At 42.6% G+C, this 26919-nt stretch overlaps 1 protein-coding gene across 2 annotated transcripts in view; it reads right to left on the reverse strand.

The window, feature by feature from the left end:
• Positions 1-26919, reverse strand: part of LOC142349909 (AP-3 complex subunit mu-1-like) — a 378054-nt gene that overhangs the window by 34635 nt on the left and 316500 nt on the right. The gene's annotated exons all lie outside the window — the stretch shown is intronic.

The raw sequence follows: 26919 nt of genomic DNA on the forward strand, positions 1-26919 counted from the left end.
AATCGAAGGCACTGCGGGCTAATCTTCCTGGTTCCATTCTCTGGATGTGACCGTACCATTTTATCCGTTTGAGCATGATCATCGTGGATAGTTGGGGCATTCGCGATCTTGACATAATTTCATCGTTCGTTGCTTTCTCCAGATATGACACACGTAGAATTCTCCGAAGACAACCACAGTGGAAACTCTCAAGTTTTCTCTCCATTAATTTCGAAAGAGTCCAAGTCTCTGAGCTGTACAGCACGGCTGATAAAACGAGTGCTTTGTACAAATTGCACTTGAGGTGCACGCTGAGCTGCTTGCTCTTCCAGAGATTTTGGAAGTTAGCAAACCGTTGTCTACCTTCTGCAAGTTTGCAATTGACTTCCTGGAGGTCTCCATGCTTGAGGCTGACATATGATCCGAGATACTTGAACGCTTCTATGTTTTCAAACTCGTTTCCGATAACATCTTGTACTTTGCAGGAAAACACGCGTGTGGCAGCTGCTTTAGGTTTGCCACAGTATCTCGATTGGTGAACTTTTCGGCCATTGACTGTTTTGAACTTCCTTTCACACTTGTCACAGGTGAGGCTCGCCTCTAGTTGCTCGAACTTTGACTTGTCGACGACATTCTTTGACAAACCGGCTTTGCAGAATCTTGTTTGGTGCACTTTGCGTCCGGTAACTGTACTGAATTGCCGCTGACAGTTCTGACATCTTAAAGACTCTTGATCAGCCACCGCTGACCCACTCTCATTTTCTAGCGACTCTAAATCCGCTACTGCAGATTGTTGTTGTGAAGCTACCAACGCTGGCTTAGCCTCCGCTAAGCTTTTCAATCTGAGCTTCCGGCCATCTTGTGTTTCGAACCAGCCCGCTTTCTTTTTCGTTCCCAGCAGCACCTCCGTGCCGATGGTTAGTCGTGACTGGCTAGATGTCTCTGCCAGGAGTCCTAGTTTGCCTTTATGTGTTCCAGTGAGTATCTCCACGTTCTGTTGGATACTAGGCACTGCAACAACATTTGGGCTGTCGCATTTTACGCCCATATTCTTTGTTTTGGCCACATTAATCTTCAGACCAGCGGCTTCCGCTAGGGCCTCGATTCGATGTAGGTTTTCTTGCACCTCACTGTCTGAGACCCCCACGAGAGCAACATCATCAGCAAAATCTAAGTCAGCCACCAATCTCCCAATGTCTAATCCTCCATGCACCGAGTTAGCTAAAATGTAGTTGATGACAAGGCCGAATAGGATTGGGGACCACACATCACCCTGCCTAACGCCTGTTCTGACATCAAATAAGCGTCCCTTCTCACCTTCGGCTTTGACTCGACATTTGAATCCATCATAGCTGTTTCTTATGATGTTTATCACTTTTTGCGGCAGACCATAGTGTTTCATTATCTGGTACATCTGCTCACGATCGACAGAATCGAATGCCGCTCGAAAGTCTATGAAACAAAAGCTAATATCCAATTGAAACGCCATTGATTTCTCTATTATTTGACGCAGGACAAAGAGTTGATCGGCGCATCCTCTGCTTTTTCTGAAGCCGCACTGCTCTTCCCTTAAGACGCGATCCACTGAATCTTTGCATCGATTGAGAGTAACGGAAGCGAACACTTTGCCTGGTACTGACAATAGAGAGATCCCTCGGTGGTTCGAACACTCTGACCTCTTTCCTTTACTCTTGTATAATGGGACAATTTCTGCTACCTTCCAGTCATCGGGCAGAACTTCCGTCGACCAACATTTATCTATGATGTCCCAGAGCCACTCGACAATACCCTTGTGTGCTTTCAACATCTCACAGGAAATGTTATCGGGTCCACTTGCCTTGCCATTCTTCAACCTGTGGACAGCTTCAAGCACTTCTTCAAATCGAATTGGGCTCAGGTCAATCGGCAAGCTTTCAGCTGCTTCTTCGGGATCCAATCTCGTACTGCAACTGAATGTTGAGGGATTCAGGAGTTGACTAAAATGTTCCGTCCAGCGTTCAAGTCGTTCCTCTTTCGTCCGTAAGTTGACGCCAGTGCTTGAAACTAATTTGGTCAACTGGGGCCTCCAGTTTCGGCAAATCTGCTGTGATGCCCCAAAAACCTCCTTTAAGTTGCCTCTGTCCGCGAAGCTCTGCACTTCTTGGCCTTTGCGTTCAAGCCATGCCCGTTTGTCTGCACGTAGAGCTTTTCTGACTTCCTTACAGCAGTTTGTGAACTCTAACAGCGCCTCCGCGCTGCTGTGTTTCTTTAACTGTAGATCGGCTCGTTTCCGGATAAGTTCCAGAGAATCTGGAGAAATCCAAGGTTTGTTCACTCGCTTGTCCGGAAGGAGGCATTTCACTGCTGCTTGGTTCAGGGCTTTTCGAAAATTGTCCCAAGACTGCTCTGTATTCTCGAAATCGCCGCTCTTATCAAGATGTAACTTGACCTCCTGCGTGAATAAGTCACGCGTTGTTTCATCTTGCAGCTTTGCAGAACTGATTCTGGGCGTGAAGCATGACTTTTTAGACAAAAGTTTCATAGATACTTCCGCAATGACCAGTTCGTGATCGGTAATTGTTGTTTTCCCTCTTCTGGACCTCACATTCGTCAGACATCCTCTGTATCTCTCTGCAAACAGAATGTGATCCAGCATCTTTTTTCGACAACTCGGATCGGGAGGGTTGAAGGTGTACCGATGCACTTGTCGATGCTGGAACCATGTACCACCTACGAGCAATTTGTGTGAAGTGCAAAATGATAACAACTTTTCAGAGTTTTCATTTTCTTCACCCATTCCAAACGGGCCTCTGCAGCTCATGGTGTCATTCAACTGGTGTCCAGGCTCTGCATTGAGGTCACCGATGACACAAATACGCTCCCTATGTTTGAAACTGGAAACTAGGTCTGAAAGTTGACTCCAAAACAAATCCTTCTCTTGGAGACTAGCTTCATTCGTGGGTGCGTAGCAGACAACAACAGCTAGATTGGCTCTCCTCTGAGCCGCGAACTTGACGTAGCAAATACGTTCACTTAGAGCCACTTGTTCTACGATGCTGTTTATCAATGACTTCTTTACAGCAACGCCCACTCCTCCTTGTCTCGACTTTACACCAGACAACCACGAGTCAGACAGGTAGAGCTTGTGGTCTCCGAGATCAATTTCTTGCTCCTGCAATCTCGTCTCCTGCACTCCCAGAATATCCAACTTGTATCGCGCCAGATCCATTTTCAAAGCCTCTAGAGATCCGGCTTGGGTCAGTGTTCTGACGTTTAAAGTTGCAATTCTGAGTTGGTTCCTCGGGAGATTCTTAGCACCCCTTACCCGGGACTCGGGGCCATGGTTGATTGTACTCATTGCTTTGGTGTTTGAAGGCTGAGATACGACTAGTTGCGCCACAAACTAGAAGACCAGTGCCTCGTTAGCTCGACCATGTGAGCGTAGAGCCGCAGCACATGACCTACCCCCAGGGGACACCACGTGGAGGTGAGGTTGGATTTTGTCCCCCACTACTACTACTACTACTACTACTACTACTACTACTACTACTACTACTACTACTACTACTACTACTACTACTACTACTACTACTACTACTACTACTACTACTACTACTACTACTACTACTACTACTACTACTACTACTACTACTACTACTACTACTACTACTACTACTACTACTACTACTACTACTACTACTACTACTACTACTACTACTACTACTACTACTACTACTACTACTACTACTACTACTACTACTACTACTACTACTACTACTACTACTACTACTACTACTACTACTACTACTACTACTACTACTACTACTACTACTACTACTACTACTACTACTACTACTACTACTACTACTACTACTACTACTACTACTACTACTACTACTACTACTACTACTACTACTACTACTACTACTACTACTACTACTACTACTACTACTACTACTACTACTACTACTACTACTACTACTACTACTACTACTACTACTACTACTACTACTACTACTACTACTACTACTACTACTACTACTACTACTACTACTACTACTACTACTACTACTACTACTACTACTACTACTACTACTACTACTACTACTACTACTACTACTACTACTACTACTACTACTACTACTACTACTACTACTACTACTACTACTACTACTACTACTACTACTACTACTACTACTACTACTACTACTACTACTACTACTACTACTACTACTACTACTACTACTACTACTACTACTACTACTACTACTACTACTACTACTACTACTACTACTACTACTACTACTACTACTACTACTACTACTACTACTACTACTACTACTACTACTACTACTACTACTACTACTACTACTACTACTACTACTACTACTACTACTACTACTACTACTACTACTACTACTACTACTACTACTACTACTACTACTACTACTACTACTACTACTACTACTACTACTACTACTACTACTACTACTACTACTACTACTACTACTACTACTACTACTACTACTACTACTACTACTACTACTACTACTACTACTACTACTACTACTACTACTACTACTACTACTACTACTACTACTACTACTACTACTACTACTACTACTACTACTACTACTACTACTACTACTACTACTACTACTACTACTACTACTACTACTACTACTACTACTACTACTACTACTACTACTACTACTACTACTACTACTACTACTACTACTACTACTACTACTACTACTACTACTACTACTACTACTACTACTACTACTACTACTACTACTACTACTACTACTACTACTACTACTACTACTACTACTACTACTACTACTACTACTACTACTACTACTACTACTACTACTACTACTACTACTACTACTACTACTACTACTACTACTACTACTACTACTACTGTTTCAACACTTTAATTCCAAATATGAAATAAAGGCACGGTTGGCAACAAATACAAACAAAACAAGAAGAGTTATTTGTTTGGTTATTCTGTGAAGTGCTGTACGACGAAATTGTTGAAGGCATTCTTTGACCCGGTTGCTGCTTTCTCCTGCAATCTGGTGAACGATACTTTGTTTCGTACACAGTCTCCTTCGATTTGACTCATCCACGTTTTCCGTTGCCCCCCAGGAGCGCGTCTAGCATGGACGTATTGATCGGGCGGGTCCCAATCGAAGGCACTGCGGGCTAATCTTCCTGGTTCCATTCTCTGGATGTGTCCGTACCATTTTATCCGTTTGAGCATGATCATCGTGGATAGTTGGGGCATTCGTGATCTTGACATAATTTCTTCGTTCGTTGCTTTCTCCAGATATGACACACGTGGAATTCTCCGAAGACAACCACAGTGGAAACTCTCAAGTTTTCTCTCCATTAATTTCGAAAGAGTCCAAGTCTCTGAGCTGTACAGCACGGCTGATAAAACGAGTGCTTTGTACAAATTGCACTTGAGGTGCACGCTGAGCTGCTTGCTCTTCCAGAGATTTTGGAAGTTAGCAAACCGTTGTCTACCTTCTGCAAGTTTGCAATTGACTTCCTGCAGGTCTCCATGCTTGAGGCTGACATATGATCCGAGATACTTGAACGCTTCTATGTTTTCAAACTCGTTTCCGAGAACATCTTGTACTTTGCAGGAAAACACGCGTGTGGCAACTGCTTTAGGTTTGCCACAGTATCTCGATTGGTGAACTTTTCGGCCATTGACTGTTTTGAACTTTCTTTCACACTTGTCACAAGTAAGGCTCGCCTCTAGTTGCTCGAACTTTGACTTGTCGACGACATTCTTTGACAAACCGGCTTTGCAGAATCTTGTTTGGTGCACTTTGCGTCCGGTAACTGTACTGAATTGCCGCTGACAATTCTGACATCTTAAAGACTCTTGGTCAGCCACCACTGACCGACTCTCATTTTCTAGCGACTCTGAATCTGCTACCGCAGATTGTTGTTGTGAAGCTACCAACGCTGGCTTAGCCACCGCTAAGCTTTTCAATCTTAGCTTCCGGCCATCTTGTGTTTCGAACCAGCCCGCTTTCTTTTTCGTTCCCAGCAGCACCTCCGTGCTGATGGTTAGTCGTGACTGGCTAGATGTCTCTGCCAGGAGTCCTAGTTTGCCTTTATGTGTTCCAGTGAGTATCTCCACGTTCTGTTGGATACTAGGCACTGCAACAACATTTGGGCTGTCGCATTTTACGCCCATATTCTTTGTTTTGGCCACATTAATCTTCAGACCAGCGGCTTCCGCAAGGGCCTCGATTCGATGTAGGTTTTCTTGCACCTCACTGTCTGAGACCCCCACGAGAGCAACATCATCAGCAAAATCTAAGTCAGCCACCAATCTCCCAATGTCTAATCCTCCATGCACCGAGTTAGCCAAAATGTAGTTGATGACAAGGCCGAATAGGATTGGGGACCACACATCACCCTGCCTAACGCCCGTTCTGACATCAAATAAGCGTCCTTTCTCACCTTCGGCTTTGACTCGACATTTGAAACCATCATAGCTGTTTCTTTTGATGTTTATCACTTTTTGCGGAAGACCATAGTGTTTCATTATCTGGTACATCTGCTCACGATCGACAGAATCGAATGCCGCTCGAAAGTATTCTTAGCACCCCTTACCCGGGACTCGGGGCCATGGTTGAATGTACTCATTGCTTTGGTGTTTGAAGGCTGAGATACGACTAGTTGCGCCACAAACTAGAAGACCAGTGCCTCGTTAGCTCGACCATGTGAGCGGAGAGCCGCAGCACATGACCTACCCCCAGGGGACACCACGTGGAGGTGAGGTTGGATTTTGTCCCCCACTACTACTACTACTACTACTACTACTACTACTACTACTACTACTACTACTACTACTACTACTACTACTACTACTACTACTACTACTACTACTACTACTACTACTACTACTACTACTACTACTACTACTACTACTACTACTACTACTACTACTACTACTACTACTACTACTACTACTACTACTACTACTACTACTACTACTACTACTACTACTACTACTACTACTACTACTACTACTACTACTACTACTACTACTACTACTACTACTACTACTACTACTACTACTACTACTACTACTACTACTACTACTACTACTACTACTACTACTACTACTACTACTACTACTACTACTACTACTACTACTACTACTACTACTACTACTACTACTACTACTACTACTACTACTACTACTACTACTACTACTACTACTACTACTACTACTACTACTACTACTACTACTACTACTACTACTACTACTACTACTACTACTACTACTACTACTACTACTACTGTTTCAACACTTTAATTCCAAATATGAAATAAAGGCACGGTTGGCAACAAATACAAACAAAACAAGAAGAGTTTTTGTTTGGTTATTCTGTGAAGTGCTGTACGACGAAATTGTTGAAGGCATTCTTTGACCCGGTTGCTGCTTTCTCCTGCAATCTGGTGAACGATACTTTGTTTCGTACACAGTCTCCTTCGATTTGACTCATCCACGTTTTCCGTTGCCCCCCAGGAGCGCGTCTAGCATGGACGTATTGATCGGGCGGGTCCCAATCGAAGGCACTGCGGGCTAATCTTCCTGGTTCCATTCTCTGGATGTGTCCGTACCATTTTATCCGTTTGAGCATGATCATCGTGGATAGTTGGGGCATTCGTGATCTTGACATAATTTCTTCGTTCGTTGCTTTCAGATATGACACACGTAGAATTCTCCGAAGACAACCACAGTGGAAACTCTCAAGTTTTCTCTCCATTAATTTCGAAAGAGTCCAAGTCTCTGAGCTGTACAGCACGGCTGATAAAACAAGTGCTTTGTACAAATTGCACTTGAGGTGCACGCTGAGCTGCTTGCTCTTCCAGAGATTTTGGAAGTTAGCAAACCGTTGTCTACCTTCTGCAAGTTTGCAATTGACTTCCTGCAGGTCTCCATGCTTGAGGCTGACATATGATCCGAGATACTTGAACGCTTCTATGTTTTCAAACTCGTTTCCGAGAACATCTTGTACTTTGCAGGAAAACACGCGTGTGACAACTGCTTTAGGTTTGCCACAGTATCTCGATTGGTGAACTTTTCGGCCATTGACTGTTTTGAACTTTCTTTCACACTTGTCACAGGTACTCATTGCTTTGGTGTTTGAAGGCTGAGATACGACTAGTTGCGCCACAAACTAGAAGACCAGTGCCTCGTTAGCTCGACCATGTGAGCGGAGAGCCGCAGCACATGACCTACCCCCAGGGGACACCACGTGGAGGTGAGGTTGGATTTTGTCCCCCACTACTACTACTACTACTACTACTACTACTACTACTACTACTACTACTACTACTACTACTACTACTACTACTACTACTACTACTACTACTACTACTACTACTACTACTACTACTACTACTACTACTACTACTACTACTACTACTACTACTACTACTACTACTACTACTACTACTACTGTTTCAACACTTTAATTCCAAATATGAAATAAAGGCACGGTTGGCAACAAATACAAACAAAACAAGAAGAGTTATTTGTTTGGTTATTCTGTGAAGTGCTGTACGACGAAATTGTTGAAGGCATTCTTTGACCCGGTTGCTGCTTTCTCCTGCAATCTGGTGAACGATACTTTGTTTCGTACACAGTCTCCTTCGATTTGACTCATCCACGTTTTCCGTTGCCCCCCAGGAGCGCGTCTAGCATGGACGTATTGATCGGGCGGGTCCCAATCGAAGGCACTGCGGGCTAATCTTCCTGGTTCCATTCTCTGGATGTGTCCGTACCATTTTATCCGTTTGAGCATGATCATCGTGGATAGTTGGGGCATGCGTGATCTTGACATAATTTCTTCGTTCGTTGCTTTCTCCAGATATGACACACGTAGAATTCTCCGAAGACAACCACAGTGGAAACTCTCAAGTTTTCTCTCCATTAATTTCGAAAGAGTCCAAGTCTCTGAGCTGTACAGCACGGCTGATAAAACGAGTGCTTTGTACAAATTGCACTTGAGGTGCACGCTGAGCTGCTTGCACTTCAAGAGATTTTGGAAGTTAGCAAACCGTTGTCTACCTTCTGCAAGTTTGCAATTGACTTCCTGCAGGTCTCCATGCTTGAGGCTGACATATGATCCGAGATACTTGAACGCTTCTATGTTTTCAAATTCGTTTCCGAGAACATCTTGTACTTTGCAGGAAAACACGCGTGTGGCAACTGCTTTAGGTTTGCCACAGTATCTCGATTGGTGAACTTTTCGGCCATTGACTGTTTTGAACTTTCTCTCACACTTGTCACAGGTAAGGTTCGCCTCTAGTTGCTCGAACTTTGACTTGTCGACGACATTCTTTGACAAACCGGCTTTGCAGAATCTTGTTTGGCGCACTTTGCGTCCGGTAACTGTACTGAATTGCCGCTGACAATTCTGACATCTTGAAGACTCTTGGTCAGCCACCACTGACCGACTCTCATTTTCTAGCGACTCTGAATCTGCTACCGCAGATGGTTGTTGTGAAGCTACCAACGCTGGCTTAGCCACCGCTAAGCTTCTCAATCTTAGCTTCCGGCCATCTTGTGTTTGCACCTCACTGTCTGAGACCCCCACGAGAGCAACATCATCAGCAAAATCTAAGTCAGCCACCAATCTCCCAATGTCTAATCCTCCATGCACCGAGTTAGCCAAAATGTAGTTGATGACAAGGCCGAATAGGATTGGGGACCACACATCACCCTGCCTAACGCCCGTTCTGACATCAAATAAGCGTCCTTTCTCACCTTCGGCTTTGACTCGACATTTGAATCCATCATAGCTGTTTCTTATGATGTTTATCACTTTTTGCGGAAGACCATAGTGTTTCATTATCTGGTACATCTGCTCACGATCGACAGAATCGAATGCCGCTCGAAAGTCTATGAAACAAAAGCTAATATCCAATTGAAACGCCATTGATTTCTCTATTATTTGACGCAGGGCAAAGAGTTGATCGGCGCATCCTCTGCTTTTTCTGAAGCCGCACTGCTCGATTGAGAATAACGGAAGCGAACACTTTGCCTGGTACTGACAATAGAGAGATCCCTCGGTGTTACTACTACTACTACTACTACTACTACTACTACTACTACTACTACTACTACTACTACTACTACTACTACTACTACTACCACTACTGCTGCTACTACTACTACTACTACTACTACTACTACTACTACTACTACTACTACTGTTTGAACACTTAAATTCCATAAAGAAATAAAGGAACAATGACAATAAGTACAAACAAGTTAATAGAATGCATATAAGTTTGAGCTTATCTGGGTTTATTTAATCCAGGAAATGCTGTTCGACAAAACTGTTGAAGCGGGATTTAGTTAGACTCTCTTTTCGCTTTCTGTCGTAAGGTGATGTAGCTCATGCTGTTCCTTGAGCAATCTTCTTCAAGTTGATCCATCCACGTCTTGCGTTGACCCCCTGGAGCTCGTTTAGCATATCGATATTTTTCTGTCGGCTCCCAGGTGAAGGCTCGGAGCGCTAGACGATCGTCATTCATCCTCAGGATATGGCCAAACCATTTCAACCGTTTAATCATGATCATTGCAGAAAGTGTCGACATACGTGATCTAGCCAGTACTTCTTCATTTGTCACCCTCTCCAGATATGAAAAACATAGTATCCTTCGCAGACAACTGGTGTGAAGGCTCTCAAGTTTCCGTTGCGTTGATTTATTCATGGTCCACATTTCAGAGCTATATAAGACCACTGATAACACGAGAGCTCTGTATAACTTGCATTTGAGGGGAATACTAAGTTGTTTGCTCTTCCAAAGCTTCTGAAAGCTCGCAAATCGCTGTCTCCCTTCCGCCAGCTTGACACTGATTTCTTTTAGGTCACCATGTTGCAAGCTCACGAAAGAACCGAGATACTTGAAAGCTTCTACATTTTCGAACTCCACTCCATCTCGATCGTGGACATTGCAGGAAAAAATGCGATATCTTCCAGCCTTTTCTCTGCCGCAGTATCGTGACTCGTGAATTCGTCGGCCTTTCACAGTTGCGAATTTCCTAGTGCACTTCTGACAAGTGAGGCTTTTCTCTAGCCCAACAAACTTTGACGCGCTGTCTTCGACCCTCTTCGAATTCTTAGACTTGCAGAATCTGGCTTCATGCACTTTGCAGCCTCTTGCAGTGTCGAAGCGACGTTTACAACCTGAACATACACAACTATCGTCATCAGAGACCGCAGATGATCTTTTTTTCGCCGTAGACACTAGATCAGCAACCACTGACCTCTCGTCGCTGCTAACTGTCACAAGCTCAGCCTCCGCAGAACTCTTCAGTCTCAGTTTCTCACCAGCTAGTGTCTCGAACCAGCCCGCATTCTTCTTCTTGCCCACCAGCACCTCTCTGCCAATGAGTTGTCGGGATTGGTTTTCGGCCTCAATGAGAGTCCCAAAACGGCCTTTGCGGTTTCCTGTAAGAACTTCCACGTTCCTTTGAGCAATGGGTACACTGGCTCCGGGTTTTTTGCATTTAACACCCATATTCTTTGTCTTCCCAACATTGATCATTAGGCCAACAGCCTCGGCTAAAGATTCAATTTTATGTAGATTTGCTTGAACTTCGGAATCAGAGACGCCCAATAGGGCAACATCATCGGCGAAGTCAAGATCAGCAACACAGCGTCCAATGTCGATTCCTCCTTGAACTGAATTAGCCAACACATAGTTTACCACAAGGCCAAAGAGAATAGGCGACCATACATCACCCTGGCCAACACCAGTTTTTACGTCGAACATCTGGCCCTTCTCGCCCTCTGTCTTGACGCAGCACTTGAAGCCTTCGTAACTTTTGCGGATGACATTCACAACTTTTTGTGGGAGCCCGTAATGTTTCATTATCTTGTACATCATCTCGCGGTCCACCGAATGGAATGCAGCGCGGAAGTCAATGAAACAAAAACTGACGTCCAATTGGAAGGCCATGCATTTCTCTAGCATTTGCCTCAACGCAAACAATTGGTCAGTGCAGCCCCTGCTTTTTCGGAATCCGCATTGTTCTTCTCTGAGCACTTGATCAAGTGCATCTTTGCATCTATTCAGGATGATTGACGGAAAAACTTTTCCAGGTACCGAGAGCAGTGAGATTCCGCGATAGTTTCCACACTCAGATATTTTTCCTTTGCTTTTGTATAGCGGGACAACTTCTGCTAACTTCCAGTCTTGTGGAAGATTTTCTTCAGTCCAGCACTTGTTGACAATGTCCCAAAGCCATTCAGCGATTCCAATATGCGACTTTAGCATTTCGGCAGAAATATTGTCTGGTCCACTTGCTTTACCGTTTTTCAGTTTACGCACGGCATTTAGAACTTCATCAAACCGAATTCGACCTAGGTCTATTTCAAGACTCTCAGATGCTTCCACTATGCTCAATACAGAATTGCCGCTTGTCGTGGTTGGATTTAACAGATGCTTAAAGTGCTCGGTCCAACGTTCCAACCTTTCTTCTTTTGTTTTAAGAGGCTCGCCTGTGGTTGAAACTAGTTTACTTATATGAGGAATCCACTTCCGGCATAACTGTTTTGACTCCCCAAACACTTCTTTCAGGTCACCTTTGTCTGAGTGATCTTGTATTGTTTCACCTTTGTCTTTCAGCCACTGTCTTTTGTCAGATCTTAACGCTTTTCGTACTTCTTTGCAGCAGTTAGAGAACACTAGCAGCGCCTCCGCGCTACTATGCTTCCTCAACTGTAACTCGGCTCGTTTCCTAATCAAAGCCAGCGTTTCAACTGTAATCCAGGGTTTGTGCACACGCTTTTCGGGGATGAGTAGTTTTGCTGCCGCTGCATTAAGAGCCGTTCGAAAATTTGCCCAAGATTGTTCTACGCCTTCAACAATATCGCTCTCATCAAGATAGCGTTTCACTTCTGTGCAGAAAGCTTCACGCGTGACTTCATCGCGCAACTTGGTAGAGCAGACTTTCGGTTGACTGCGTGGCTTATGTGCCACTACTTTGAATCGCACTTCGGCAATGACCATTTCGTGATCGGTGAGAGTGATCTTTCCCCTCCTTGTCCTAACGTTGTGCAAACAACTCCTGTGCCTCGAACCGAATAAGATATGATCTAACATCTTCTTTCGCATCTGTTGGTCAGGTGGGTTAAATGTACTACTACTACTACTACTACTACTACTACTACTACTACTACTACTACTACTACTACTACTACTACTACTGTTTCAACACTTTAATTCCAAATATGAAATAAAGGCACGGTTGGCAACAAATACAAATACAAATACAAATACAAACAAAACAAGAAGAGTTATTTGTTTGGTTATTCTGTGAAGTGCTGTACGACGAAATTGTTGAAGGCATTCTTTGACCCGGTTGCTGCTTTCTCCTGCAATCTGGTGAACGATACTTTGTTTCGTACACAGTCTCCTTCGATTTGACTCATCCACGTTTTCCGTTGCCCCCCAGGAGCGCGTCTGGCATGGGCGTATTGATCGGGCGGGTCCCAATCGAAGGCACTGCGGGCTAATCTTCCTGGTTCCATTCTCTGGATGTGACCGTACCATTTTATCCGTTTGAGCATGATCATCGTGGATAGTTGGGGCATTCGCGATCTTGACATAATTTCATCGTTCGTTGCTTTCTCCAGATATGACACACGTAGAATTCTCCGAAGACAACCACAGTGGAAACTCTCAAGTTTTCTCTCCATTAATTTCGAAAGAGTCCAGGTCTCTGAGCTGTACAGCACGGCTGATAAAACGAGTGCTTTGTACAAATTGCACTTGAGGTGCACGCTGAGCTGCTTGCTCTTCCAGAGATTTTGGAAGTTAGCAAACCGTTGTCTACCTTCTGCAAGTTTGCAATTGACTTCCTGGAGGTCTCCATGCTTGAGGCTGACATATGATCCGAGATACTTGAACGCTTCTATGTTTTCAAACTCGTTTCCGATAACATCTTGTACTTTGCAGGAAAACACGCGTGTGGCAGCTGCTTTAGGTTTGCCACAGTATCTCGATTGGTGAACTTTTCGGCCATTGACTGTTTTGAACTTCCTTTCACACTTGTCACAGGTGAGGCTCGCCTCTAGTTGCTCGAACTTTGACTTGTCGACGACATTCTTTGACAAACCGGCTTTGCAGAATCTTGTTTGGTGCACTTTGCGTCCGGTAACTGTACTGAATTGCCGCTGACAGTTCTGACATCTTAAAGACTCTTGATCAGCCACCGCTGACCCACTCTCATTTTCTAGCGACTCTAAATCCGCTACTGCAGATTGTTGTTGTGAAGCTACCAACGCTGGCTTAGCCTCCGCTAAGCTTTTCAATCTGAGCTTCCGGCCATCTTGTGTTTCGAACCAGCCCGCTTTCTTTTTCGTTCCCAGCAGCGCCTCCGTGCCGATGGTTAGTCGTGACTGGCTAGATGTCTCTGCCAGGAGTCCTAGTTTGCCTTTATGTGTTCCAGTGAGTATCTCCACGTTCTGTTGGATACTAGGCACTGCAACAACATTTGGGCTGTCGCATTTTACGCCCATATTCTTTGTTTTGGCCACATTAATCTTCAGACCAGCGGCTTCCGCTAGGGCCTCGATTCGATGTAGGTTTTCTTGCACCTCACTGTCTGAGACCCCCACAAGAGCAACATCATCAGCAAAATCTAAGTCAGCCACCAATCTCCCAATGTCTAATCCTCCATGCACCGAGTTAGCTAAAATGTAGTTGATGACAAGGCCGAATAGGATTGGGGACCACACATCACCCTGCCTAACGCCTGTTCTGACATCAAATAAGCGTCCCTTCTCACCTTCGGCTTTGACTCGACATTTGAATCCATCATAGCTGTTTCTTATGATGTTTATCACTTTTTGCGGCAGACCATAGTGTTTCATTATCTGGTACATCTGCTCACGATCGACAGAATCGAATGCCGCTCGAAAGTCTATGAAACAAAAGCTAATATCCAATTGAAACGCCATTGATTTCTCTATTATTTGACGCAGGGCAAAGAGTTGATCGGCGCATCCTCTGCTTTTTCTGAAGCCGCACTGCTCTTCCCTTAAGACGCAATCCACTGAATCTTTGCATCGATTGAGAGTAACGGAAGCGAACACTTTGCCTGGTACTGACAATAGAGAGATCCCTCGGTGGTTCGAACACTCTGACCTCTTTCCTTTACTCTTGTATAATGGGACAATTTCTGCTACCTTCCAGTCATCGGGCAGAACTTCCGTCGACCAACATTTATCTATGATGTCCCAGAGCCACTCGACAATACCCTTGTGTGCTTTCAACATCTCACAGGAAATGTTATCGGGTCCACTTGCCTTGCCATTCTTCAACCTGTGGACAGCTTCAAGCACTTCTTCAAATCGAATTGGGCTCAGGTCAATCGGCAAGCTTTCAGCTGCTTCTTCGGGATCCAATCTCGTACTGCAACTGAATGTTGAGGGATTCAGGAGTTGACTAAAATGTTCCGTCCAGCGTTCAAGTCGTTCCTCTTTCGTCCGTAAGTTGACGCCAGTGCTTGAAACTAATTTGGTCAACTGGGGCCTCCAGTTTCGGCAAATCTGCTGTGATGCCCCAAAAACCTCCTTTAAGTTGCCTCTGTCCGCGAAGCTCTGCACTTCTTGGCCTTTGCGTTCAAGCCATGCCCATTTGTCTGCACGTAGAGCTTTTCTGACTTCCTTACAGCAGTTTGTGAACTCTAACAGCGCCTCCGCGCTGCTGTGTTTCTTTAACTGTAGATCGGCTCGTTTCCGGATAAGTTCCAGAGAATCTGGAAAAATCCAAGGTTTGTTCACTCGCTTGTCCGGAAGGAGGCATTTCACTGCTGCTTGGTTCAGGGCTTTTCGAAAATTGTCCCAAGACTGCTCTGTATTCTCGAAATCGCCGCTCTTATCAAGATGTAACTTGACCTCCTGCGTGAATAAGTCACGCGTTGTTTCATCTTGCAGCTTTGCAGAACTGATTCTGGGCGTGAAGCATGACTTTTTAGACAAAAGTTTCATAGATACTTCCGCAATGACCAGTTCGTGATCGGTAATTGTGGTTTTCCCTCTTCTGGACCTCACATTCGTCAGACATCCTCTGTATCTCTCTGCAAACAGAATGTGATCCAGCATCTTTTTTCGACAACTCGGATCGGGAGGGTTGAAGGTGTACCGATGCACTTGTCGATGCTGGAACCATGTACCACCTACGAGCAATTTGTGTGAAGTGCAAAATGATAACAACTTTTCAGAGTTTTCATTTTCTTCACCCATTCCAAACGGGCCTCTGCAGCTCATGGTGTCATTCAACTGGTGTCCAGGCTCTGCATTGAGGTCACCGATGACACAAATACGCTCCCTATGTTTGAAACTGGAAACTAGGTCTGAAAGTTGACTCCAAAACAAATCCTTCTCTTGGAGACTAGCTTCATTCGTAGGTGCGTAGCAGACAACAACAGCTAGATTGGCTCTCCTCTGAGCCGCGAACTTGACGTAGCAAATACGTTCACTTAGAGCCACTTGTTCTACGATGCTGTTTATCAATGACTTCTTTACAGCAACGCCCACTCCTCCTTGTCTCGACTTTACACCAGACAACCACGAGTCAGACAGGTAGAGCTTGTGGTCTCCGAGATCAATTTCTTGCTCCTGCAATCTCGTCTCCTGCACTCCCAGAATATCCAACTTGTATCGCGCCAGATCCATTTTCAAAGCCTCTAGAGATCCGGCTTGGGTCAGTGTTCTGACGTTTAAAGTTGCAATTCTGAGTTGGTTCCTCGGGAGATTCTTAGCACCCCTTACCCGGGACTCGGGGCCATGGTTGATTGTGGCGCAACTAGTCGTATCTCAGCCTTCAAACACCAAAGCAATGAGTACAATCAACTACTACTACTACTACTACTACTACTACTACTACTACTACTACTACTACTACTACTACTACTACTACTACTACTACTACTACTACTACTACTACTACTACTACTACTACTACTACTACTACTACTACTACTACTACTACTACTACTACTACTACTACTACTACTACTACTACTACTACTACTACTACTACTACTACTACTACTACTACTACTACTACTACTACTACTACTACTACTACTACTACTACTACTACTACTACTACTACTACTACTACTACTACTACTACTACTACTACTACTACTACTACTACTACTGTTTCAACACTTTATTTCCAAATATGAAATAAAGGCACGGTTGGCAACAAATACAAACAAAACAAGAAGAGTTATTTGTTTGGTTATTCTGTGAAGTGCTGTACGACGAAATTGTTGAAGGCATTCTTTGACCCGGTTGCTGCTTTCTCCTGCAATCTGGTGAACGATACTTTGTTTCGTACACAGTCTCCTTCGATTTGACTCATCCACGTTTTCCGTTGCCCCCCAGGAGCGCGTCTAGCATGGACGTATTGATCGGGCGGGTCCCAATCGAAGGCACTGCGGGCTAATCTTCCTGGTTCCATTCTCTGGATGTGTCCGTACCATTTTATCCGTTTGAGCATGATCATCGTGGATAGTTGGGGCATTCGTGATCTTGACATAATTTCTTCGTTCGTTGCTTTCTCCAGATATGACACACGTAGAATTCTCCGAAGACAACCACAGTGGAAACTCTAAAGTTTTCTCTCCATTAATTTCGAAAGAGTCCAAGTCTCTGAGCTGTACAGCACGGCTGATAAAACGAGTGCTTTGTACAAATTGCACTTGAGGTGCACGCTGAGCTGCTTGCTCTTCCAGAGATTTTGGAAGTTAGCAAACCGTTGTCTACCTTCTGCAAGTTTGCAATTGACTTCCTGCAGGTCTCCATGCTTGAGGTTGACATATGATCCGAGATACTTGAACGCTTCTATGTTTTCAAACTCGTTTCCGAGAACATCTTGTACTTTGCAGGAAAACACGCGTGTGGCAACTGCTTTAGGTTTGCCACAGTATCTCGATTGGTGAACTTTTCGGCCATTGACTGTTTTGAACTTTCTCTCACACTTGTCACAGGTAAGGCTCGCCTCTAGTTGCTCGAACTTTGACTTGTCGACGACATTCTTTGACAAACGGGCTTTGCAGAATCTTGTTTGGTGCACTTTGCGTCCGGTAACTGTACTGAATACCCGCTGACAATTCTGACATCTTAAAGACTCTTGGTCAGCCACCACTGACCGACTCTCATTTTCTAGCGACTCTGAATCTGCTACCGCAGACTGTTGTTGTGAAGCTACCAACGCTGGCTTAGCCACCGCTCAGCTTTTCAATCTTAGCTTCCGGCCATCTTGTGTTTCGAACCAGCCCGCTTTCTTTTTCGTTCCCAGCAGCACCTCCGTGCTGATGGTTAGTCGTGACTGGCTAGATGTCTCTGTCAGGAGTCCTAGTTTGCCTTAATGTGTTCCAGTGAGTATCTCCACGTTCTGTTGGATATTGGGCACTGCAACAACATTTGGGCTGTCGCATTTTACGCCCATATTCTTTGTTTTGGCCACATTAATCTTCAGACCAGCGGCTTCCGCAAGGGCCTCGATTCGATGTAGGTTTTCTTGCACCTCACTGTCTGAGACCCCCACGAGAGCAACATCATCAGCAAAATCTAAGTCAGCCACCAATCTCCCAATGTCTAATCCTCCATGCACCGAGTTAGCCAAAATGTAGTTGATGACAAGGCCGAATAGGATTGGGGACCACACATCACCCTGCCTAACGCCCGTTCTGACATCAAATACTACTACTACTACTACTACTACTACTACTACTACTACTACTACTACTACTACTACTACTACTACTACTACTACTACTACTAGTAGTAGTAGTAGTACTACTACTATTACTACTACTACTACTACTACTACTACTACTACTACTACTACTACTACTACTACTACTACTACTACTACTACTACTACTACTACTACTACTACTACTACTACTACTACTACTACTACTACTGCTACCACTACTACTACTACTACTACTACTACTACTACTACTACTGCTGCTGCTGCTGCTGCTACTACTACTACTACTACTACTACTACTACTACTACTACTACTACTACTACTACTACTACTACTACTACTACTACTACTACTACTACTACTACTACTACCACTACTACTACTACTACTACTACTACTACTACTACTACTACTACTACTACTACTACTACTACTACTACTACTACTACTACTACTACTACTATAAATAGTCCAGATGACGTCTTCAGTTCAACAACTCGAACTATTTTATCATTTCCATCATAGACTTTTGTTGTTCGTCCCATTGTTTCTTTTCCTGTTGATTTTGGTACAGGTAATGCTGTTATCGGTCGTCCTATCCAAATATGCCCTGGTGTAAGTGGTAAGACATCATTGGCATCCTTTGAAACGGACATTGTAGGCCCTGAAAGTAAGATTGCCTCGTTTGGTGTCAACAATTTTGTGAAGTCTTCGACAAACAGTTTTTTCTTTCAATGCTGCGGTACCTGTCACGCTTCAAAGATTTGACAAGCGGCCTCCTGTAGCCCTCCAACGTTTACTGATCTCGGTGGAATAGTGAAACAAAAAATATTTTTCTTCTTGCCGACCGTTGAGATCAAATCTTCAAACTAGTGAGTTGCTAAGGCTTGTCAAAACTCCAACTCACCCTTGGTCCCAATGAAATTTTATGAATGGTCAATGAATAATTCCTCAGGAATACCTCAACGAGAAAAAAAATTTAATGGCTGCCAGAAAGTTGTCCTTGGTCAGAGAAATAAATGAGTTTATGTGAATTGCCTTCGTTATGAAGCAAATGAAAATGTATCAAGAAAATGTATCAAATGTATCGAGAATGACGTATGTTTTGAAAAGCGTTTAAGTTCCACTTTTTGCGTAGAACGGTCCATAATAGTCGAGTCCGCAATGACTGAACGCAAATGACGGCACTAATGTTTCTCGAGGTAGATCTTCAATCTGAGGCTGTAACATTTTGGCATCATAACGGATACATTGTTTGCATCTGTATAAGACACCTTTTACTGAGGAAAGCCGTCAAGGTAGCCAAATAGTTCGTTGAAGCGTTTAAAACATCAGTTGAGGTTCTTCGTGAAGATTTTTTTCGAGCGGTTCTCGAAAAAGCCCTTCAGTGATTGGCGATTTCCATGGAATAGGAACTGGAAATTTTCTGTCGATTGTGTAATGTGATTTGACTAGGCGTCCTTCATTTCCAATTTTTCTTAATGAAAAATTTTGAGAGGTTGAAGAGATTGCTGCTTGTAGGAAGTTTTTGCATTCTTTGTCTCCCTTTAGTGACAGCTTCATAGGCCTTAACGAAACTTTTTTTTTCTCTGGTTTCATCTTTGTTGAATTGATGGTCTTTTTTGCTGAAATTGTCTGTATTTCCGGCAAACACGGTGTAGAGTTGATCCACAGGGTCCCCGGCCCAACCTATACCAAGGTTGACATCTTCGTTTGAGACCCCAACAACATCTACGCCTCCAACGCTGACAAGACAACCTGGGCCCCCGGCCCTAACTATACTTAAGGAGATGGTAGTAAAAACTAAGCTCGCATTTTTACCTGCGCCCCTGGCGTTGAAAAGATTACCTGAACCCCCCGCCATATCAATACACACAGAACTAATAGAAAAAGAGCTCGCATCTTCATCTGCGCCCCTGGCGCTGACAAGAGTACCCTGGCCCCTGGCCCTGCCCACACTTTCAGAAGTACCGGCTGAATTTGAGCTCTAAGTTTTGTCAGCGCCCCTGGCAATGACAAAACAACCCGACTGTCCGGCCCCACCTAATCGTTGAGGATCATTGGTAACTAAAGAGGTCCCTGAGTCCTTGCCAGTCGTGGTGTTGATGTAAGCACCTGGGCCCCCGGCCCTACCTATTCCACTAACCCCCTCTGGTCCAGTGGATTCGTGTTCTTTACGTTGCCGAATGACTTTACGTTTTGTCGCATCTCTGCTGCTGTTGCTTTCATCTTCTGTGGGCTGATTCTTGACGATCCAGTATTATTGAGGAAAGTTTTGCTTCATGAAGCTGTACAGTTGAAATCGTCCTGCGTATAAACTTTTCTCTTGAAGGGAGACTGAATTATGACTCCGGATCATTGTTTGAGACGTCGACTCAATACTATGAGTCCTTTGGTTTGGCGTTGAAGAGCAGGCTTTTATGCGTTTCGAATTTTTTGTTGTCCGCTGTTCCACCTTTGAAGATTGAATTCTTGTCTTGATGCAGCTGATGAACATTTGGACATAAAAAATATCCCTGAAACTTTATGTATTGACGAATGCCGATTTATCATTATTAAAGTTTTGTTATCTTCTTATAATAAAATGATTATCACGTTTTCATATTGCACATTTACTTCATTTTCGGTCTCTTCTCCTGTATGTGACATGATGTCAAGTAAAAGCCAAAAGTTTTCAGGTTGCTGCAATCAATATGGTCCATTCCACGACAACTTATGCTTCAACAAATCAGCTGCTGCTAATCCTCTTGAAGCACAATCTACTGAAATATTTTCTGTTGGAACATATTTACAACTATTGGCTGGATAATCTTGTAGCAAGGCAATTGTAACCGTAGAATCTGACCATGCAAAAACCTTTGGAGTTGGAAATTGCTCATCGCTAATAGCATTCGTTACTGCCTCAACAAGTTTAACTCCTAACAGGGCAGCACAAAGTTCCACCTTCGCACACAAACTGATTTTATTGGTACAACTCATGTCTTTGCTTTGGGCGTTTTTGATTCAATGAATTCTTCTGTCTCTTGTCTGATGAGAACAACAACAGCAAATGCAGTATTTGAAGCGTCGCAAAGGACGTGAAAATGCTAATATGACTTTTTGGCTGGCTTGGGAACCTTCCGTTGAAGACTAAGTTTTTCTAGATCCTTCAATTCTTCTCAAAGCCGCTAGTACGCTGTAGAATTGGTTCGATAAAGCTTTATCCCAGCTAAGCTTGTCCATCCAAAACAATGACACAAAGGATTTGCGTGGAATAGTTGTTGGTGATAGCCACCCGATTGGGTCAAATAAAGTTGAAAGTTTCTGAGAAGATTTGCCGTTTTTAAAAGAAATTCCGTTGTCAAGTTTTACTGTGAAACCACATTGATCAAGATTTGGATTCTAACTCATCCCAAGCAAGAAAGCAAAGACTAAGGTATAGTCTTGGCTTTCAATTATCTTCTCGTCTTCAGTTTCTCTGAAAGTGGCAGCTAGTCTTGATACAAGTCTTGAGTCACTAGATACCCATTTCCGTATTTCAAAGCAAGAAGCGTAAAAATGGCGTCCTAAAACTTCCCATCGGTTTCTGAATCTTTGCATCTTGTTAGTAGATCATCCAGATACATATCAGTTGTTAGTGACAAATGAATTTTAGTGTTTGTTGTTTTTTCGGCAAGAGCTTGTAGGGGTCCAATTGATTGGAAAGACGAGGAAGAAAAGCCGTATCTTACCCTAGTCATACGATTAGTTTCAATCGCGTCTGAGTTTGGATTTTTCCACAACAATCGGCGGTAGTCTTTGTCTTCCTTGTCCAATTCCACTTGTCTGTACCTTTTTGCAAAGTCAGCAGAAAGTGCTACTTGTTTTAGTCAAAATCGATCAAGAATGCTGAAAAGTTCTATCTGAATTTTTGATCCCACCATCAGTCTGTCGTTAAAAGACACTCCTGTTGTCGTTTTTTCGGATCCGTCGAAAACTACCTTCAATTTTCTGGTAGTGCTTGACTCTTTGAACACACATTGTTGACAAACAATGTAACAGTTTTGACAGGCTTGATAAGTTCTGGCTTGATATGTTGAAAACTTCTTCATGTGTCTGAGAAGAAAAAACTCTTCGATGAACTTTGCGTATCTTTTACAAAGGTCGGGTTGTCTTTACAATCTGAATAGGAGACTGCGGAGTCATTTTTTTAGCTTGTTGAAGTGAATTCCCAATGCTTTTGTTTCGTTTTTGAAGGCAGGTTTCCCTATGAAGCGACCTTCAGGGCTTTTTCTAGTTGTTTCTATGAAGTGACCATCGCAGCGTTTTTCTTTGTCTGACCAAAACTGCTTTGCTTGAACTTCTTCTATCTTCCAAAAACGCTGCAATTTTTCTTGCTCTGAAGAAACAAAGAAAGTCTTTGCTTGAGTTTTTTCTGTCTGCTCCCATCCAATAACGACCCAACCAAACATCGATAGCCTATTTGTTGTTCCACAGTTAGGCTCTTTTAGTCGATTGCTGCCGATCATTATATCTTAATAATGAGAAGCTCCGATTAAGAGGTCAATTGATGACGGCTTGTTGTCAGCAAGTCTGAGTCAGCAAGTTCCAACCCCTTCACTGTTTTCCATTGGTTGGTGTCAATGAACCGTGATGCCAGATTATCATTCATTTTTGTCAAAACTAACGCACTAATTTTGACAGCTGATGATCTGCTCCTTGATGAGTTAAGAAGCTCCACGCAATCTTTGTTGTCTAGAACTGTCCCACCTAGTCAAAAAACTTCTGTGTTGCTGCACTGCGTTTCTGAAGCGTTGTACTGCCGCTTTGGCTATAAAATTGTTTGTGAAGCTGTGTCTAGAAGTGCCCTAATTGGAATTGTGTCGCCATGAACTCTAAAAAATTGCAGTTTGAAGAAAGACTTCTGCTAAAGTTCGTTGAGTCATGGTTCCTGTGAACTCGTTTTAATCCTTCAATTTCTCAAATGCTGTTGTTGCTGTAGGGTTGTATTTCTGTTTGTTATTCGCTTGAGTGCTGTTTGTTCAGATAGTTTCTGCTGACTTGTATTTTTCTTGTGAATTTTTTCACAAGGAAGAAGAGTATAATGATTTCTACCACACTGCTTTCACTTCGATCCATCGCAATGCTCTCTTCTGTGTCCCGATCGCAAACAATTGAAGCACAGTTTTTATTTAAATTTTATCAGCTCTGCCTGTTCCAATACTAAAGGTTTCTTGATTTTTCCGCATTTGAAAATTTTGTGCGTTTCTTCACAACATTCTCATTGTTGCTCGGAGGTTGCTAAATGTGTGTGCAATTGTCGTGGATTCCCATTCACTTGAGTTTTTGTCGCTCCAATTCCACTTGGCGCTGTTGCCTCAAGTGCTTTTGCGCGTTCCTCTAAAAACGTCTGCCTTCTGCATAATTTTGATGTTCCTTGCCTTTTGAGTATAGCTCTCATTTTTTTCTTGTCTCTGTTGGCAGCTTCTCACTGATTAAGTAGACAAAAAAGATGTCTTGGCTGTTGACTTGTTCGCCCAAATTTTGCAAAGCAAGTCGATGTTTGTCCATTGCTTCAATGAAGTTTCTTAAGTCTCTTGCCTTATCCGTTGTCAGTGATCGATACGAAACAATTGAATGCAGATGTGTGAGAATGATAATCCTTTTGTTCTTGTAGCAGTTTATCAGAGTATTCATAGCAATGTCAAAGTTGTGACCGGTAACTGGTGTCGAGTTAAGCAGTCTGGCGGCATCACTTTGTACAGATGCTTTCAGATACTGCAACTTCTGACTTCCTTGAAGAGATCTGTTTTCGATGCCATATCTTTTGAACAAAACAAAGAAGGAAGGCCATTCCATATAATTACCCAAAAAAACTGGCAGATTGAGTTTTGGTAACTTTATGCTGGTTGATTTCCTCATTGTATCTGAGAGCTTTGAAGTAAATAATTTTGACGTATCCAATGCTGTTGAGGGTCCCCAAAAACGTGTCGTGAAGGGTTTGATTGCATCAATGTTCTGTTTCAACTAGTCATCAACTTCTTCGGACTCGAGAAGGTCATTTTCCATTGCTTCAGTCTCCGTCAAGATCTGTTGAAGTTCGTAATTCAAAGTTACCAGGAAATTTTGTTTTCGCGTGAGAAGTGCGGCTACATGATTTAGCCTGTTGATGTCTGCATCTGGAATGGTGTCTTGATCTTTTGACATGATGTTTTCAGCCTCATTGTTAAACCTTGTAGCAACGCTGTGGCGTGATCCCCGAGACAGTTTCTGCATTTCAAGATGGTACATTTTGACTTGTTTTTGACTTTGAGGGCGTCTTTTTCTTAATTCTGTTGTTGGTCTTTGTTCGTATCTTTTTTGTTTGTCCTTTTCGTGGAATTTGCTGTAAGCTAAAAACACATCAAAACAGCGCTAAAGATAATCCCCCTTCAAAAATGCGGCCAATTTTTGCGTGCAAAGTTAGGGTTATTACTTCGGGGGAGCAAACTTAAACTAAAATTTTTGAGTGCTCCGCGAGAACTGAGAGAGAGAGAGAATGTTTTTCTCGAGGTTTCAAAAACGTTTTTGTAGCCCTTGAGATAGAGTTCTCTCACTAGATAACTTTACTGGGTCTCAGATTTATGTTAATCAACATTGTGTTGTGCAAGTTAATCAACATGTATAGCATGAGGGGTATGTGTTATCTATCGGGGGGTCCGCTTTTAACTTCCCCTTTAATTCTTCAATTTTTAAGTTATGACAAGAGTTTTGAGAGAGTTAATGCTTTTGTGCCTGATGCTTTGACTTTTTTATCTTTAACTGTTCGCCGTCGGACCAAATATTGCGGCGCAACTTGCTTAGAAAAGCTTTAAAACACTTTATGCTTAATAATATCAAGCTCGAAAAAACCAAGTGATTTTGAAGATAATATCGTTTTAAATTATGAACATTTGGTTTCAGCACGTGGTTAATTGTCATTGTATTTCTCTTCTTAATCGGATTGCATTGAAGGTCATTGTATCAAAGGTCATTTTAAATCGTAACACCAGGTTAAGCAATCGAAAAATGATATATAAAAAGTATATAAATTTGTTTTTGACTCTATCTATTGGAATGTAACATTTGAGTTATAATAACGAACTTTTGAAATTATTTACGTATGAATTCTTTTTTACTTTTTGTTCACATTTATTACACAAAGTTAATTCAATCTTTAATCCGGATTTTTGAAAATCCCGATTACTTTGTTTTCTCTTCCTGATAAGAAGTTATTACTTTCACTCCTATCTGTTGTTATCCTTTACTTGTCGGGGTTGGCAAATTTTCGAATTAACGTGTTCCAGAATAATTTATAAATTTCAAAAGTCAATTTTCATTGATTTGAACTAATACTTCAATGTCAATTTGCGCCACCGTTCTTCGTCGCACATATTTAGTTTAGGTTTCAAATTGTTGATGAGGGTGCTTTCTAATGTCAACCTAATGTCAACCTATTTCTAATGTCAACCTCTAATGCATTGGTGGTTTCCAACCGCGCAACATGCATCTGGAATCTCCCATTAAATCTTGTCTTATCAATCTTTGTCTTAGGTTGACATAAATTAAAAGTTCAGTTTTAGCCAATCAGAAACTATAACTTCCTGTCCAACTTCATATAGTGTTTAATTAATTGCGTCAGGTTTGCCTTGCAAATTGATTTTCTGGGTTCAATCCTAACCAACGTCTCACGAATTAATTTTCTTTAAGAGAGAAAAAAAAATTTTCAATTTTTGAAAAAGCGATTAAAATTTGTTCATGGTAAATCAACATAACTCGTTGAGATTCTTCGAACATAAACGTATCTGTTTCGCAGATCAGTTTACGACAACCTAGAGGATCAATCAACTTTAAAGATTCAAGGTATATTTAATCAAAACAAACACTAAAATCAATAGAAAATATCGAACTCCCATTACCCTTATCATTATCTGATTATAAAAACCATGCATCTAAAGTTGGTAATGATATGAAAAAAGTCCTTGCAGAAATGGAAAAACAATGAAATTGAAATAGAATATGTTGAGGCGCTTGCAAACAAGCTTAAAACAATTGAAGCTGATATATCTCTAGAATATAACAATATAAGTGTAAAAGATCATATGAATGCCATCTATGAAATAAGGTTTCATAGTGGGTATTACCAATAAAGATGTAACTGATCAGGGTAGAGCAGAAGGAGAAAA

The sequence above is a fragment of the Convolutriloba macropyga genome, chromosome 11 (genome assembly GCF_964194025.1).
Source record: "Convolutriloba macropyga chromosome 11, txConMacr16.3, whole genome shotgun sequence".
Lineage (NCBI taxonomy): Eukaryota > Metazoa > Xenacoelomorpha > Acoela > Convolutidae > Convolutriloba > Convolutriloba macropyga.